This window comes from Cuculus canorus, chromosome 4 (genome assembly GCF_017976375.1).
Source record: "Cuculus canorus isolate bCucCan1 chromosome 4, bCucCan1.pri, whole genome shotgun sequence".
Taxonomy (NCBI): domain Eukaryota; kingdom Metazoa; phylum Chordata; class Aves; order Cuculiformes; family Cuculidae; genus Cuculus; species Cuculus canorus.
Window position 1 is genome coordinate 34,101,278 of NC_071404.1, and position 15,515 is coordinate 34,116,792.

Below are 15,515 nucleotides of genomic sequence, written 5' to 3' on the forward strand. Positions count from 1 at the left end.
AAAGTGAAGGCGTAGCTGTGACTATCAGCAACCTCAACTTAGTTGAAGATCAGGAAACCAAAGAGCCCAAAGTAAGTTATAAACACAAATTGGAAAGTCATCTCTACAGCAGCCTGTGGTGTCTGAGGGGCTAAATGAACTGCAGAGAAATGGTTCTGTTGGAATCCAGTGGAAATAAATAGTATTGCCATTATTACCATGCACCTCTGAGACCCTTTTTGCTGTCTGCCATGTCCTTAGTTGAGCATCTTGTCCAGAAGACAATGATTCCAGGTAGACATAGCTGTAGAGAAGGTTTAGTCATACGCTCAGGTAGTGACATCTAGAATCTATTGTTTTGGCTAAGCAAAATTAAGGCAGTGCAGGTTTATTACTCTGGTCTCTAGAAATACCACAGAAGGATAAGAGTTATGTAAGTTATGGTAGAATATTAGTTCAAGAAGTAAGAATGTGAACACATCTGGGAATCAAGAGAATGATTCCTGAGAACTAAGACAATGAAGTACTGAAAACTTTTCCAATACTAGAAAGGCCAAAATTAGCTGCCCCCTTTTAAAATTGTGTTATATATATCTATGGAAAGAAAATGCATTAAATGTGCTGTCACAGGAGGAGATTGGCATGATGGAAGAGGCGAATAATTTTGATTATTTAGGCTACATATATATTTATATTCAACATGGTCATACTTAAAACTGCTAAATATAGACAAAAAAAAGCTGCAAGCAAAAGTGGATTTTTAACATTGTGCGATTGAAATCCAACATAATTTTATTTTGTGGACTATTAGCTCTAACAAGCCTTAAAGTCACCCTTCTTATCATCATGGCACCAATGACAGTAGTCTTTATGCCTTACTATTGTAATTTTAGTGTGGGCATTATTTTATCCTATACAGTCATTTTTGCATGGCAATCCATTATAGTAGTGCATTACCCATCTTTATATGCTTTACTAAAAGTTATACCTACTGCAAAATATTTAGAAAGGCCTCATTAATCAATTTCTTCTGCTGTAGCTACTGCTTATTATGCTAAATGTCTTCACTTCTAGATTGTCTACTTCTTCCCTCTGTCTCCATGAATTTGAAGAATCTATCTGTTTCCAAACAAATGGGGTGGCTACTGGCTTTCCTACAGCTTCTTTTTTTTTTTTTAAGCTCGCATCTCTAAAAAAAAAAAATTGTGTGTCAATTTCTTTCATGTAAATGCTGGAAGAAACGTAAAGAAAAAAAGCTTATTTTTAAAAATTCTTCTCTCCCGTTAAATAACTGTTCAATTAAAACAGAAGGCAGGGAGCAACAAAATCTGATGACCTACTCTACTTATATTCACTAAAAATACCTTGGAAACTTTTAGATTTTTTACATATTTTCCAAACAACCATACAACAGAAACTTGCCATCCTGGAATTATTTTAATAAATGAATATAATGTCAGTAAAGGCAAAATAGTTTCTTCCAAGACCAGTTTCAGATCTGTTTAAGAACTTTGAAATATTTTCTATTTAATTCTAAGATGTTCATCATTCTGTGTCTTTGATTTATGTGTTTTAACTTCTTGTCCTAGTAATAAAATGTGTGAAAGGGGGAGGAAGATTCCCTCTTAAACAATTAATAGGCTTCCTATGATGGCTCCACATTCACAGAATAGCTGAGGAACTGAAAGGAATATCTTCATATGGGTTTATATGGGTTTTAGCTAAGTAGTACCCTATGTGGGCGTACAATGAGTAAAATATTATAATCTGTTTTTATTTTGTGAAGTGTCCTGCTCCTTGTCTGCATCTTTTCATTTTCTGCTTTCTATGTGAAAACATATAAAATGCCTTTTTGGACCTATTTGAAAGCAGACAAGAAATGGCTGTGCTCTTTACTCTTCTTGGAATCCTAAGAAGGCCCAGTTTTAGAGGCATCCCTACAGCGAAACAGACAAAACCAGCATACAGCCCTTGGATAACCCTGTACATAGGAGGAAAAAGTAGTTTTATGTTTTACAGACATTTTGTCCTTTAAAAGTCTGTTTAAATTTATGCACAACTCCATCCAACTTTCAACAATTTGCCCCAATCTTCTTCATGCCATGTGTGTGCCTCAGGCTGACTTGTTTTTCTTTATCCTGGTGATCCAGCCAAAAAAATTTTAAGCTATTTCTAAGAAAAGGATGAAGGAAAAAATAGCAATATGGTAAGGGAAAGAGGCAGAACTCTGAGGAATAAGGAATGTCAGAGAGGAAGTTCAACTTAGCCTGTGGGATGCTTCTATGCTGCAGTTCATCATGCTGGACTCTAAAGCATAAAAATAGCTAAGATGGCTGAAACGGTAAATATTTCTCAAGAAAGGTAGTTGTCTGCTAAGGAAGATTGTACCAGTTGCACCCCTTTTTTTTTGCTATACTCAATGATTAAGGCACTCACTAAGATCTCTGCTCACAGATTCTTCCATTCACCTTCAAAATGCTGTCCTTGCCACTGAGTTTTTTGTGAAATAGTACACTTTCAGGTGGAGATGAGTCACGCAGAGTTGTTGCTAATGCTTAACATACTACTCGTATACAAATAGGCATCTTCTGCACTAAATACCCGAGGGCCAGCAGAAAAAGGGTGTATAAACACACATTTATACAATATCATGCCCTTATATGGCAAAGACAAATTAAGACTGAAGGAACCACCTTCATATTCTTTCACTAAAGGTTTTGAAAATTAAACATGTGCTAAACTGAAATACAAAGCACAATGACAGTAAAAACAACCTGCAAGGAGTATAAGACAAGTGTTTAGGGAGAAGGAAAATTATGGGTAAGTTTTCCCAAAATTCCAATCTAACCTTTTTACCTGATAAAGGGAGAATAAGATGAACATTACACAGAGAGTAGAGTGACATTCCAGGATATGCTGTCTTTTGTTCTGAATGTTGGATTTACTGCACTGACTATAATTAATTGATCAAATAATTGTCAAATGTCATAAAAAGTTTTTTAAACCTAACAATTCCACTAAGTATGCATTTAGGCACCAAATATGCAATATAAAATGCAAATTCTCCTGCTTTCAGAGCATTCACGTCTTTGTGTGCTGAGTACAAGCAACGAATGAATGTATTGAGATACCTGGTGCAGCAGTATAATGAGAGTGGCATTATGCCACAGGAGGTGGATTAACAAAGAGAGGATGTCACCTGGCCATGTATGGCAATAAAACATAATGTCACAAAAACAAATGCTTGAAGAAGCTGAATTCTTGCTACAGTTGCAACCATCCATCATTATTTTTCAGTAAACTACTAAAATATGAACTATTTGTTATCAAAATTTTTAATCTCATGAAACTTGTATTTGCTTTCTGTTAAAATTCTTATCCTACTTCTATTCAAATTCTTCTATGGAATGATAACTCCTACAGATTAATACTGTTTATTTAATTTTTTAAAAAAATTTGCTTTTTACTCAATGTACAACTTTTTACTCTTTTCGAGTTGCAACATAGAATATATGAGCTGTAATTAAAAGGTTTTAGACTGTTGCAGTCAATGCATTTGCTCTAACATTTCTAACCTGATAAGCAACCGAGCACTTGTTTATATTGTTTCCAGCATTGTATCTCATACCTTAATAATATGATGACTCAAACTGCTAGATTGAATTTAGTGATAGACTCTGTGGAATGTAAAGTTACTTTACAGGATTTGTGCCTTATTGGCATTGTGATTTCATAAGGTTGAACCCACTATACGCTGCATATAGACCGATCTGAATATGCACAGAATGTAAACCTGTTTTTAAATGATGTATAAGACCTTCAGAATTCTGAAGACTGTCATAATAAAACATAGCAAAAACTAATGCTTAGAGAAATGGTTTTGAATTACTTAAAACTTGAAGAGTTTCTTTTTTTTTTATTCTGAAAACAAGATTTTTCTTTTCTGCTTGATAAGGGATCACTGATTTTTATTTTCAAGCTACTGTTGTGTACAAATCATCCTATCAGTAATTCTCTTGTCTCTGTTTATCGAATGTTTCAACTTCTTATCTCAAAAGCATTTTCAGCATTTTCAGGGTGAAAGTCATCCTCAGTCAAGCTCTTTGTATCATTTTTCAGAACTTTTTATTTCATGTCAAGGCTTGTCTTCACAATCATTGCATTATTTTTTTACTTCTATTTCTATTCTGATATGCTTGATACCTTTTGAGCCTGTTTTGGTTTGGATTTTAAATTATTTCTATGCAAAATTAGTTTTTACTTTTAAGAAAGGTATTTTTCTTTTCACAAACAATGGACAAGTGGACACACAACACTCATCTGTAAATACTGTTAACTTTGATGAATCAGTATTTCAGGACAGGGCAGCAAAGTGCTTGGCTCAACCAACAGAACATGGCAGACCTCATACTGACATCCGTATACGTGGTCTGGAGATGCACAGATAGCAAGGAAAGCAAAAGAACTTTAGACTAAAGCGGGAAAGTGTGGCATACTTCAGTTATCGGTTTCAAATCACAACCTCTGCTTCTGTGCCTGCACTGTGTGTTACAGGGCTATGTGCAACTGCTTGAGCTAATCAGAAAGAGAGCAGCATTTTCCTTCAATATCCTGTAGGTAAAGTAAGTATCAGTCTGTTCTGCTATATTGCAGTGAAAATTGTCAGACATAATTCTGATTTGAGATGCATGGGGTGTCATGTGACATAACCTTATTATTGTGTTTACATCTCTAATAATTCTCTCAGCTGTCCTTTTTTCTTCCAGCTTCTTAGACCCAGCCAATAACTGTATCCTTCTGCTTGTTTATTTCACACCAAATTATTCTACAGCTGTAAGTCATCAACATGCTGCTAGTTCTTAATCCTTTTCTTATTTAAAAAATAAATTTTTTTCTTGGTATTCTGTGTTGTGCAAAAAGCATTCTTAATTACACGCTGCATGAGATGTAAGATTACTTTTTCTCAGTACAGTGTGCTCTGAATTTTGTTTTTCCTGTGCACTATCAGATTCTTCTGACTAAGGATGTACGCACTATACTTGCATTGGAATTGAATGCCTGTTAGCCACTTCCCAGAGCAATGCAAGGCCTACCCAAGTGTCAGCTGAAAATTAATTTAATCTTTTTATATTCCAGTCAATTTTGATATTGGAGCCCTTCTAGAAAGAATCAGCAGCTGATTTATCTTGGAATCTTGGGGTATGCTTGCACAGCTCGTTTCTATAATCAAAGTCTGCTTCCTCCCTGTTACTTTCTGGCTAAAGTTTGAAAGATGCCTCCCAGGTTCTCCAGGCCCTGTTAATACCCAGGGCTGCTGTTTGTTACACTTTATTAAACTAACAAAACTCTACATACAGTTTTTGCTTGTATGCAAACTGGTGCTAAAGGAAACAGTAGACAACTTGAGAGCTCTTCTTGGACGGCATGATGAATTTCAAAGTAAGCTTGACAGCCTAACATTTAGCATGATTTGATGAAATAGGGTCAGATGATAATTACTTACTTTGTCTTATGGTGACTGGAAGTAGAAGACAACTAGAAGATTCTGGATGTACTAAGGGAAAGCACATTGGGAAGAACGCAAAACATCTAAAACATCGTTCAGTCATGGAATAAAATGCGGTCATGGACTCTTTCATGTTAGCTCCACAGTGTGTGCTCAAGGTAATGCTGAAGTAAAGCAGTGACAGGTGTTGAAAACTTTGCATTTAACATTCTGAAATGCATTCTTTCCTGCCCCTCACCAAGATATATATAAAAAAAAAAAAGACAAAACTTTGGTTCACTAAAAGAAGTGGCAAAACAAAGGTGACAGCAATTCTTTTGGTTTAAAACATTGGTATTTCATTTATTGTGATAGCAGAGTCTACTTTGCATTTCATTACTATCAAATTTATGTTTCATTATACCTACTGGTTAAGTCTGCTATCATAAGATACCCAGGAGGATCCAATCACATGACAAATAGAATATTTCTGCTTTCTGCCTGGTCAAGGGGTTTTACAAGTGTTCAGCATTTCAGGAAAACAAATATTTAAAAGAAACAAAAATATCTTAAAAACATAACCTCTAGCAATCAAGTACTTTTAAGATGGGCTAAATTAAAATATAGGAAGCCTTTGATTTTTCTGGATTGATAACATATGGATGGTTCTAAAGGTAGGAAATCTTTCCTCATCAATTAAGATCAAGTTTTGATTCCATAAGATTAAATAGAATAATCCTTAGTCTACCAGCATCCCATTGCTTTAATTCCAGTAGTAAATGAATTTTCAACTAAATTAGAATGGTTGTTTGTGTTATTAGCCTTAGTAATCTTAGAGTTTTGCATTTCCTTTGTGCATGCAATTCTTCTTAAAGTCTAATATTAAACCTTAATTTTGTTTTATCAGCAATAAGAAAATGAAAGAGAAATAGTAAGAGTCAGAGAATTCCCAGAGGAACACCAGCTATATCTGTCTTGTATGCCAAATGAGTGAGAATGGCAGAAAGGAGAAGATGAGAACTTTTTGAAAAAAGAAGTCCAAATTCTCTCATAATCACCTTATTTTTTCCCAAGGCTTTCACTCCAACAGCATTAGATGTGGGAAGAGGGAAGTGGAAGGCAGGAAGTGGGAAAGGAAGGAAGGCATGCAGACGGGCAGGAAGGAATTAAAATCCTACTTCTCCTGCTTTAGTTATGTTTATCAAACCTTCTCAGCACATATTAAACTTGAAAAATCTCTTAAATGTCTGTTTAAGTTTTGTCATTCACGTGACGTCAACGTAATCCTGAAGGTATTGTCCAACACAGTAATTCAGGTGTAAGCTTTGGCACACACTGTCCATCATTTGTGAAGCAATTTACCCTATTTTTTTCTTTACCGGAACACCATCTCTTACATTTGTTTAACAATTATTTCCTGTCCCATAGAGATGTTTGTTTTTCCATTCTGAGGATCAACCTTCAGCCATATCTCAAAAATGGAAAAGACTTTCAAATGACACTAATTAGCTGCTTTGAGGAAAAGTACTGGCTGTTTTTGAAACCATGAAATTAAAAAACTACAAAGGAAAACAAAGGGCCAAAGTGAGAAAACTAAACTCTCTGTCTAGGACAGCTCTATCATTGCTAAGATACACATATAAATACACAGACAGAGAGAGAGATATGTATCTTATATGTACTGATGGATAACCTATTCTTCCTAATTTCTTTATGTGATAGTCTCTGATATAGTTTTTGACTCTTACCAACGTCCTTCATGTGCAGTCAAATATTGCAATGTATTCCTAATGTGATTCGTACTCCCCTGGTCTATTTTTAAACTTGTAAGAGTTATTTACAGCCAATAATTTGTGCAAATGCTTTTACTATATTTTCCAAATTTATTCTGAAGTCAATTCACCATATTTTAATTCATTTTTTAAATTCCTCTGTTCACTATATTTTAATTCAATTTTGAGCTATCGCCCGATCATAATGAATATTTCTCCAGCTTAAAAGTGAAAAAGATGACTTCTGCCAAAGATTAATATTTTTAAAGAAAAAAAACAAACACTGTTGTCAGAAGTCATTCCAGTGAATTGGAATGACTACAAGGTCATAAGATGAAAGGCTTTTGCTTTTCATAAGGACATTAAGAGGCAAAATGCTCAAAGTGGAAATCACAACGTATGACACTTGATTTACTTACGGTCATTTAGGCATCTTTGAAGTTATCTGCAATAGAACACATAGGGCATAGTAACTGAAAAACTATGCAGATTGTGTATGCATAAATATAGGTAAACTGTAGTTGTCCTTGCCTTTCTGCTTCTTCAAGGGTAAATATTCCTTAGAGATTATTTTTTTTTAATTCTTCCACTACTGTTTTTATGCATTAGCTTTTGAAAGAAGCATAGAAATATTCTTTTTTTTTTCTTCCTCTTTCCTCTGGCTTTTTTGCTACCAAAAACCACTGCCAGCTGATTCTTATAAAGGGACTTGCTTCCATAGTTCGTTCTGAGTTCTGAGACCTCCACTGATAACTGAACTTCAGGAATGCCATGCCTTGACTTTTAGGCAAAGGAATGACTCAATTTCTCTAAAAGACACAAGGGTCAGCTTTTGACACAGCTTCAGTGCTAGAGCAAATTGTGCCAGTAAAGCCAGTATAAACCAGAGAGGAGTCATTATGTTCAAAGGGTGGCACAGATAAAGTGATTACTATGGCTGCATTCTTGGTGGACTGGTAAATCAACAAATTAAGAGAGGAAAATAAAATAAAATAAAATAAAATAAAATAAAATAAAATAAAATAAAATAAAATAAAATAAAATAATCTAGTAATAAAAAGGGGTTTTATATCATCCATTCAGATCTCTGCCATATACATCCAGATGTATCTTCCTGATATTTCTGTGTTAAATTTGCAGTGTCTGGTTATTATGCAATACTGAACTACAGAGAGAGTAAATGACAGAGATCAAAATACTGACAATGCCTGGAGGCCTCTGCAAAGACACGGAATTGACTGGCTATCACAAGCATAGATATGGCCCAAGCAGACAAAACTGTTCAGTTCCCCATCCAAGTTTCATAGAAAGTCACCATTTACTTCTCTCCCTTCCCCTGTCCTGCCTCTTTACCCTCTGAATTTTGGGAAAAAATCTTCCTACTCCTATATCTAGTCACCACTATAATACTGGGTGATACTTCAGAGAAAGAAGGCAAAACCAACTGCAATTAAGAACACATCTGCTCAGTTGTGCTCCATTAACACTGTTGTTCCCAACCCCTATTTGAGAGCAGCTGAAAACTGGGCATAATATTCTCCTCTGAAAGTTCAGCAAATTATATTAATAAAGCAACAGATAAATTCATAACTTTATGCTTGAAAAGAATAATTCCAGTGAGCTAATACTCTTATGGGTCTGGATTTTTTTCACAGTAATTTTATTAATCTATAATATTTAAGGAAAAAAACTGTTCTCATCTAAAACATGCTGGTGGTTAGTCTACTATCTTCCCTGGAAACTATTTAATTGCCCTTGCAGCCAGGAATTTGTTTCTAGTTCAAGGCTGAGTTTGTCTAAAACAACTTCCAACTATTAGATCCTGTTATACTTTTATTGGCAAAATTGAAAAATACTCCATTAAATACTCTATTATCTTTTTTTTTTTTTCCCTGTGCATAGGCAGGTTTCCATTGAGATTCAGAAACATTTGGCACAAACACTTTACCAGATGAGTTCTTAAAGGTTTGGTTTTGAGCTACACATAGTTTTTGGAGCACTAATTTGAAAAAGATTTTATGATTTCAACAGTCTTCTCCACCTATAGATCTCAGAAGGGGATGCAATTTTCATCTGTTCTGGGATAGTTTCCTTTTTATGAATATAGCAGCATTTTGACCACAAAATTGTGCTGAGAACTTACCTTTAAACAATGACCTCTATTTATGTTATTGTCCTCTGTGTTTGTCTCTCTTGTAAATGATTCTTGAGTTTTCTGTTGTTTCAATCTGCCTTCTTTGCTTCTTTGTCTCTGGCTGGTACACAAACACGTTGGTGATCATTTGACCAAGTAATTCACATCACTCCATTACTCTGTAATACAGCTATTGTATACTATAATTCCTAGTTTGTGTGCCACCTGCAGACTCCTCCAGGAAGAATTTGATAACACCATTGCAACAGATGACAAAGAAATTAAGTAGGGGCAAGTAGAGAACTGATCTCCAAAAGATCCTACTTGAATAACTTTATTCATTATTATATCTCACATTTCAAAATTTGTCAATAAGACTGTTTCTAATCCAATTAGTTTGAGAATTCCAGCTATGCATGTCTTTTAATTAGAATGCATGTCAAGCTTTGAGAAAAGCCCTGTGTCTTTGATCATAACTATCACCACTTTCAGCTAGTCTCTGAAAATACCATTGAGATTGTTTGAGGAGATCAGCTAGCCAAGAAACTCTAATGATTAATGACTAGTGTGTATTAGACTCTTACTTTCTTTGAGTTCCAAATTAAACACTCCATTAGATATTCAGCTTTGAGGTTGAACTAAATGGTTTAACAGCTTCATGTTTGTTTCTTTTTACCCTTTTAACGTATTAGACTTGCATAAGCATTATTCAGGTTTTTTTCAGTATTGTCCCTAGCAGCTTGTCCCCTACCCTTCCCTTCTCTTTTTTTTTCCTCAGTCTTGTTTTTGGAAGGTTTTTTGTTCTTTCCTTTTGTCCTTCCTTCCCTTCTCCCTGAATACATTAAAAACTCATTTAGCGCTCAGCTAACTGGACACAGCAGCCCAGAACTGACGAGTTATGTCTTCATATATCAGAAAGCAATGTAAATTATATGAAAAAATATGTTTTAAGATATTTCTGTTCTCAGTATACAATTGATCTATGTGGTCACTTCTCTTTGGTGACCCTTGGCAGGGAGGGGTTGGAACTAGATGATCTTTAAGGTCCATTCTAACCCAAACCATTCTATGATTCCATGATTCCACGATTCTATGATTCTATGATTCTGTCAGATGAACTGGACAATGACAGAAGTGATGGAAAAATAAAGTACTGAAGAACAAGAATGTAAAGAGTTTTGGGATACTACAGTTGAATGTGACAAATAGTCCAGCTGCTGGAGCCAAGGGCAGTGGATGTGCTCCTGTTAACTTTGCAGTCTGTAGCCGTGTTAACCAGAGAGCCCAGAGCAGGTTGCATGACATCACCGATAAGTCACTTACCTTCTCTTACTGAGACTTTTGCTGTTCTAGGATGGAGTTTATCTTACTCAATATTCCAGGAATTAACTCAGCTTATGAGATTGCATTTCATACAAATTTATGAATCAACTCTTTAGCTGATTATTTTGAACATACTGCAATGAATTTTGGTATAGGATTCATTTCTGCTTATATGGTCTCTGAGAGCTAGGCATAGAGAGGAAATTGGACTTACGTTCCTTCTGTCATCAAAGGAAGGGATGAGCAATTCATACATTTTGCTGCTAGAAAATGTAGCATGACATGCCCCCTGGAAATAGCTCTGTCTGTCCTTATTGCTGAGAATTCCTACTTAATATTGGACCAAATTTTAATTTTCAGGGTGTTCAGTTGGGTAACATTAATCCCATTCATTGATCACTGCAGTTCTTCAAGCTAATTAAAGACTATATATTTCATATATATATATAGATATACAGTATTTCTGTGCCACTCGTGATCACAATAGAATAACTATGGAGCAGGATGCAGTCTGGGAGCATAGTCACAGAATGAAAAGGATTTTAGAACCAGTGAATCCAATAAACCTTTTTCTCATTTCATCTTATAAAGGATATAATTAGTTTTTTAAACAAAATGCTAAAAGATGTGAAACAGTTTTAAAATTCAAATTATTTGCAATAAGAATATAAATGATAATTTAAACATAGGATATGAGTTTACATAGGATTTTTTCTGTAGAAGTCTGAATTTTCCCTTACGTAGCAGATCAGACTAAATTACAGAGAGCCCTAATTTCTTTGAGATATCGCTTAGATAGTTACTGGTATTTGCAATATTCTTTCAAAGACACCCTAATATGTTGTAGCTAATAAGTAAACTCATGAGAAAGAATAGCACAGCATCAGTCAAGCATTCAGCAGTCTGAAGTACTTCTTTTATGAGTCATTGTGATGCTACTATGCCAAGCATTCTGTGTAGCACCAGCCATTATAACTGAAAGAAGAGATGATTAGCAGAAACTAGTAGCCTACTGCTTCAAGTTGTAGACAAATAACTGTAATCTTTCAATATCCTTGGGGTGGAAAATTGTACAATGCTATGGAAAAAGATTATGAAATACTTACTGAAATATTTTTAAATTTGCGGTTTGTAGAAGACAGCAACCAAATCACAAAATCACAGAATCACAGGATGGCTGAGATTAGCAGGCACCTCTGGAAGTCATCTGGTCCAGCCCCCCTGCTCAAGCAGAATCACCTTGAGCCAGTTGTTCAGGACCACGTCCAGACAATTTTTTAATATCTCTAAAGATGGAAACTCCACAGCCTCTAGACAACTTGTTCCAGTGATTAACCACCTTCACAGCAGAAAATACGTTTCCCTCTTTAGGCAGAAACTGCTGTGTTTCAGTTCACGCCCATTGCCTCTGTACCTGTCACTGGGCACCACTGAAAAGAGCCTGGCTACAACTTGTTTATACTCTCCTTTCAGATATTTATATACATTGATAAGATCTCTCCTGAGCCTTCTCTTCTTCAGGCCAAACAGTCCCAGCCCTTTCAGCCTTTCCTCTCAGGACAGATGCTCCAATTCCTTAGTTATGTTCATGGCCTCTTGCTGGCCTCCCTCCAGTATGTCCATATCTCTCTTGCACTGAAGGGGTCAGAGCTGGACACAGTACCCCAAATGTGGTCTCAGGAATTCTGAGTGGAGGGAAAAGATCACCTCCCTCAAAATACTGGCAACGCTCTTCCTAATGCAGCCCAGGATCCTATTAGCTTTTGTTGAAGAAGCACTTTACCAGATCCTGTTCAGCCTCATATCCACTAGGACCCGCAAATCCTTTTTTGCAAAGCTGCTTTCCAGCTAGTCACCTGCAAGTATATACAAGTGCATAGGCTTGTTCCTTCCCAGTTGTAGGACTTACGTGTTTCTCCTTGCTGAGCTTCACAAGGTTCCTGTCAGACCGTTCCTCTAGCCTGTCAAGGTCTCTCTGGATGGCAGCATGGTGTTCTGGCATATCAGCTACTCTTCCTAGTTCTGTGTCATCAGCGAAGTTACTAAATGTATGCTCTGGCCCATCGTCCAGATCATTAAGGAGGATGTTGAAGAGGATTGCACCCAGAATTGACCCCTGGAATACACCAGTTGCTATTGTCCTCCAGCTAGACTTCTTGCCAGTGGTCAACCCTCTGAGCTTGGACATTCAGTCAGTTTTCAGTCCACATCACTGCTCATTCAGCCCATGCTTCCTCTCTACAAGGACGTTCTGAGACACATTATTGAAAGCCTTACTGAAGTATAGGTAGATAATACCCACTGCCCTTCCCTCATCTACCAAGACAGGCTTTTCATTACAGAAGATTGTCATTGTGGTCAAGCATGACTTCCTCTTGATGAATCCGCACTGACTTCTCCCAACGACTTCCTTGTTCTTCCTGTGCCAGGAAATGGTTTTCCGGGATCAGTTGCTCCCTCAGCTTCCTACAAATTAAGGTGAGTCTGACTGGTCTGTAGTTTTCAAGGTCTTCTTTCTTGCTCTTCTTGATGACGAGAGTGACCTTTGCTTTCCTCCAGTCCTCTTTCATCTCTTCCAGTTACCATGTTTGTTTAAAGATGACCAAGAACAGTCTTGCAAAGACGTCCGCCAGCCTGCTCAGTACTCATACGTACATTCTATCAGTCCCTGTGGATTTATGCATGTCCAGTTTGTTTAGGTATTTTCTGACCTGATTTTGTTCCACCAAAGAGGGCTGTGTTTCTGTATACAATAAGATATAGTCAACAGGCAGATCTGGTGCTTGGCCGGGTGGTAGGAGTTTCCTGTTACCTGTCTAGACATGTTTTTAAAGTGAGTGGATGCAAAAAAAACATTTTAAATTACTTGATCCATTTAATCGCTTTATAAATTTCCTGAAATTGTGTAGTGTCCAGTGCTAAAAAAATTGAGTTGGTCCAGAAGGTTTTATGGATAGAGAGAGTAACTCTGATGTATCTTAAAACCAAAGTTGTGTCAGCTTTCCACTTTGAGATCTCAGAGTTTCTTCTGTTGCTTTTATACATCTTCAGCACTCATTATTTTAAGACCCCAAATCATAAACTAAGTAAAGTAAAGCTAATCTAGATAATAATAATCTAGGCATATGTATAAAATTAGGAAATGAAGAATACTAAAGTACATGAAAAACAATCTTATAACTGCATCATTTGCAATACTTTGACAGCTTTGGCATTTCGAAATGGGGGTTTTATTCCAAAGAAAAAGGAAAAAAAATCACTAAGTATAGTAAATGACTAGAACTATTTACTAAAATTAGTCCTGTGCTGTGAGCAGTATGAAAACATGTGAATAATTTGCAGTAGTTAGGGAAGTTGTCATTATAACTCAACGCTTTAAAACTAAGGTTATGTAGAGAATCTTTAGTTGATCATCCATGTTTCTGTTAGGATAAAATTAGATACAGAATTAATGGCACGTATGGAAATATGGATGCTTTGTTGGCTTAGACTTGACAGCTTTAGACGGAAATTACTTAGCTTACTTTAGTAATGAACGTGTACTTTTTCTTTCTCCCTGGAAGTAGCCTTGCTCTGCCTGCAAGTACATTGCTTTACAGAAGCAGTCTTTACACAGAAAGACACTCAGAAGACTTGTACAATGACAGGAATTCAGGACAGAAAAGAATGGCTCCCTCATAGTCTGGGAGAATGAAAGATATCAAAGTGTTTATAACAAATTCAGAGGTTAGACAAGAGGTTTTGCTTTCTTTTCCAGAGGAATTATGTTCTTAATTTGCAGCTGGGCATTGGTAAAAAAAGTAGAGACTGACAGCTGTGAGTGGCAAAGACAGACTTGGATGCACTTTTCAGCTTTTCCAGATACATAGAAATTGAATGCTTATCTGACCTTTCTAACTCAAGTGTCATAAATAGCCTTAAGGTTGTTTGTGCATGGTGAGAAAATCTAGGAACTTGTCACATACAATGGTCCACAGTTTACTGGGAATCAATTCACATTGTTTATAGAAGAATATTACTTTAGCCTCTAGCTATGCTAAAGCAATTGGTAGCCAGCTATTGGTAGCTTTATTGAACCATAAGAAAATACTACTTTTTCAGCTATAATAAGTAATACCGGACTAATTGTACTCCAAGACAGCTGGTTATCAAGATGTAGCTGAAGATGCCGATTCTTGTTCTAGGAAATATATTGCATCCTAAGTGGTAAAACTGCTTATGCCAAAACAAAGACGCCAATGGATTATCAAAAAAAGATATGTACAGATCCATTTAAAAAAAATAATACTTCAAAAGCAGTACATAAGCTGCTTTCTTGGAGTTAAATAGACTCATGGAACAGGTTGACCAATATCTAATTTCTTGTTGAACAAAGGGATGTTTTCAAGCCAAGCAGTGGAGGCTTTTAAGACAAACTGAGACAGTTGCTGCCTCTTCTGAGGTCAAGATATGACTCAGTAAACCTTTTATTATAATGAGCATTGAGCTGGGGCCTTAGTCCTCCTCTAAGCAGGAGCTGGTTTTCTGCCTTGTAGGTGCTACTGTGAAGCCATCGAGATCTCAAAAATACATCTGAACGTTTTGGCTCCAAACTTAGGCTCACAAATATCCAGATTTGGGTTCATCATGACTGATAATAATAATTTTATTTTTTTTCCCTAATGCAGTTGGTCATGTATTTATTTAGATCTCAAGCCTCTAAAGTGTCTGATTTCAATTGTCCCCTCTTGTGGAACTGCAAGCCCTAAATCAGACACGCAGAGAGAGCATCTGACACTTATGACTGGATTGTCTAAAAACAGTTGAGTGAGGAACTGCATAA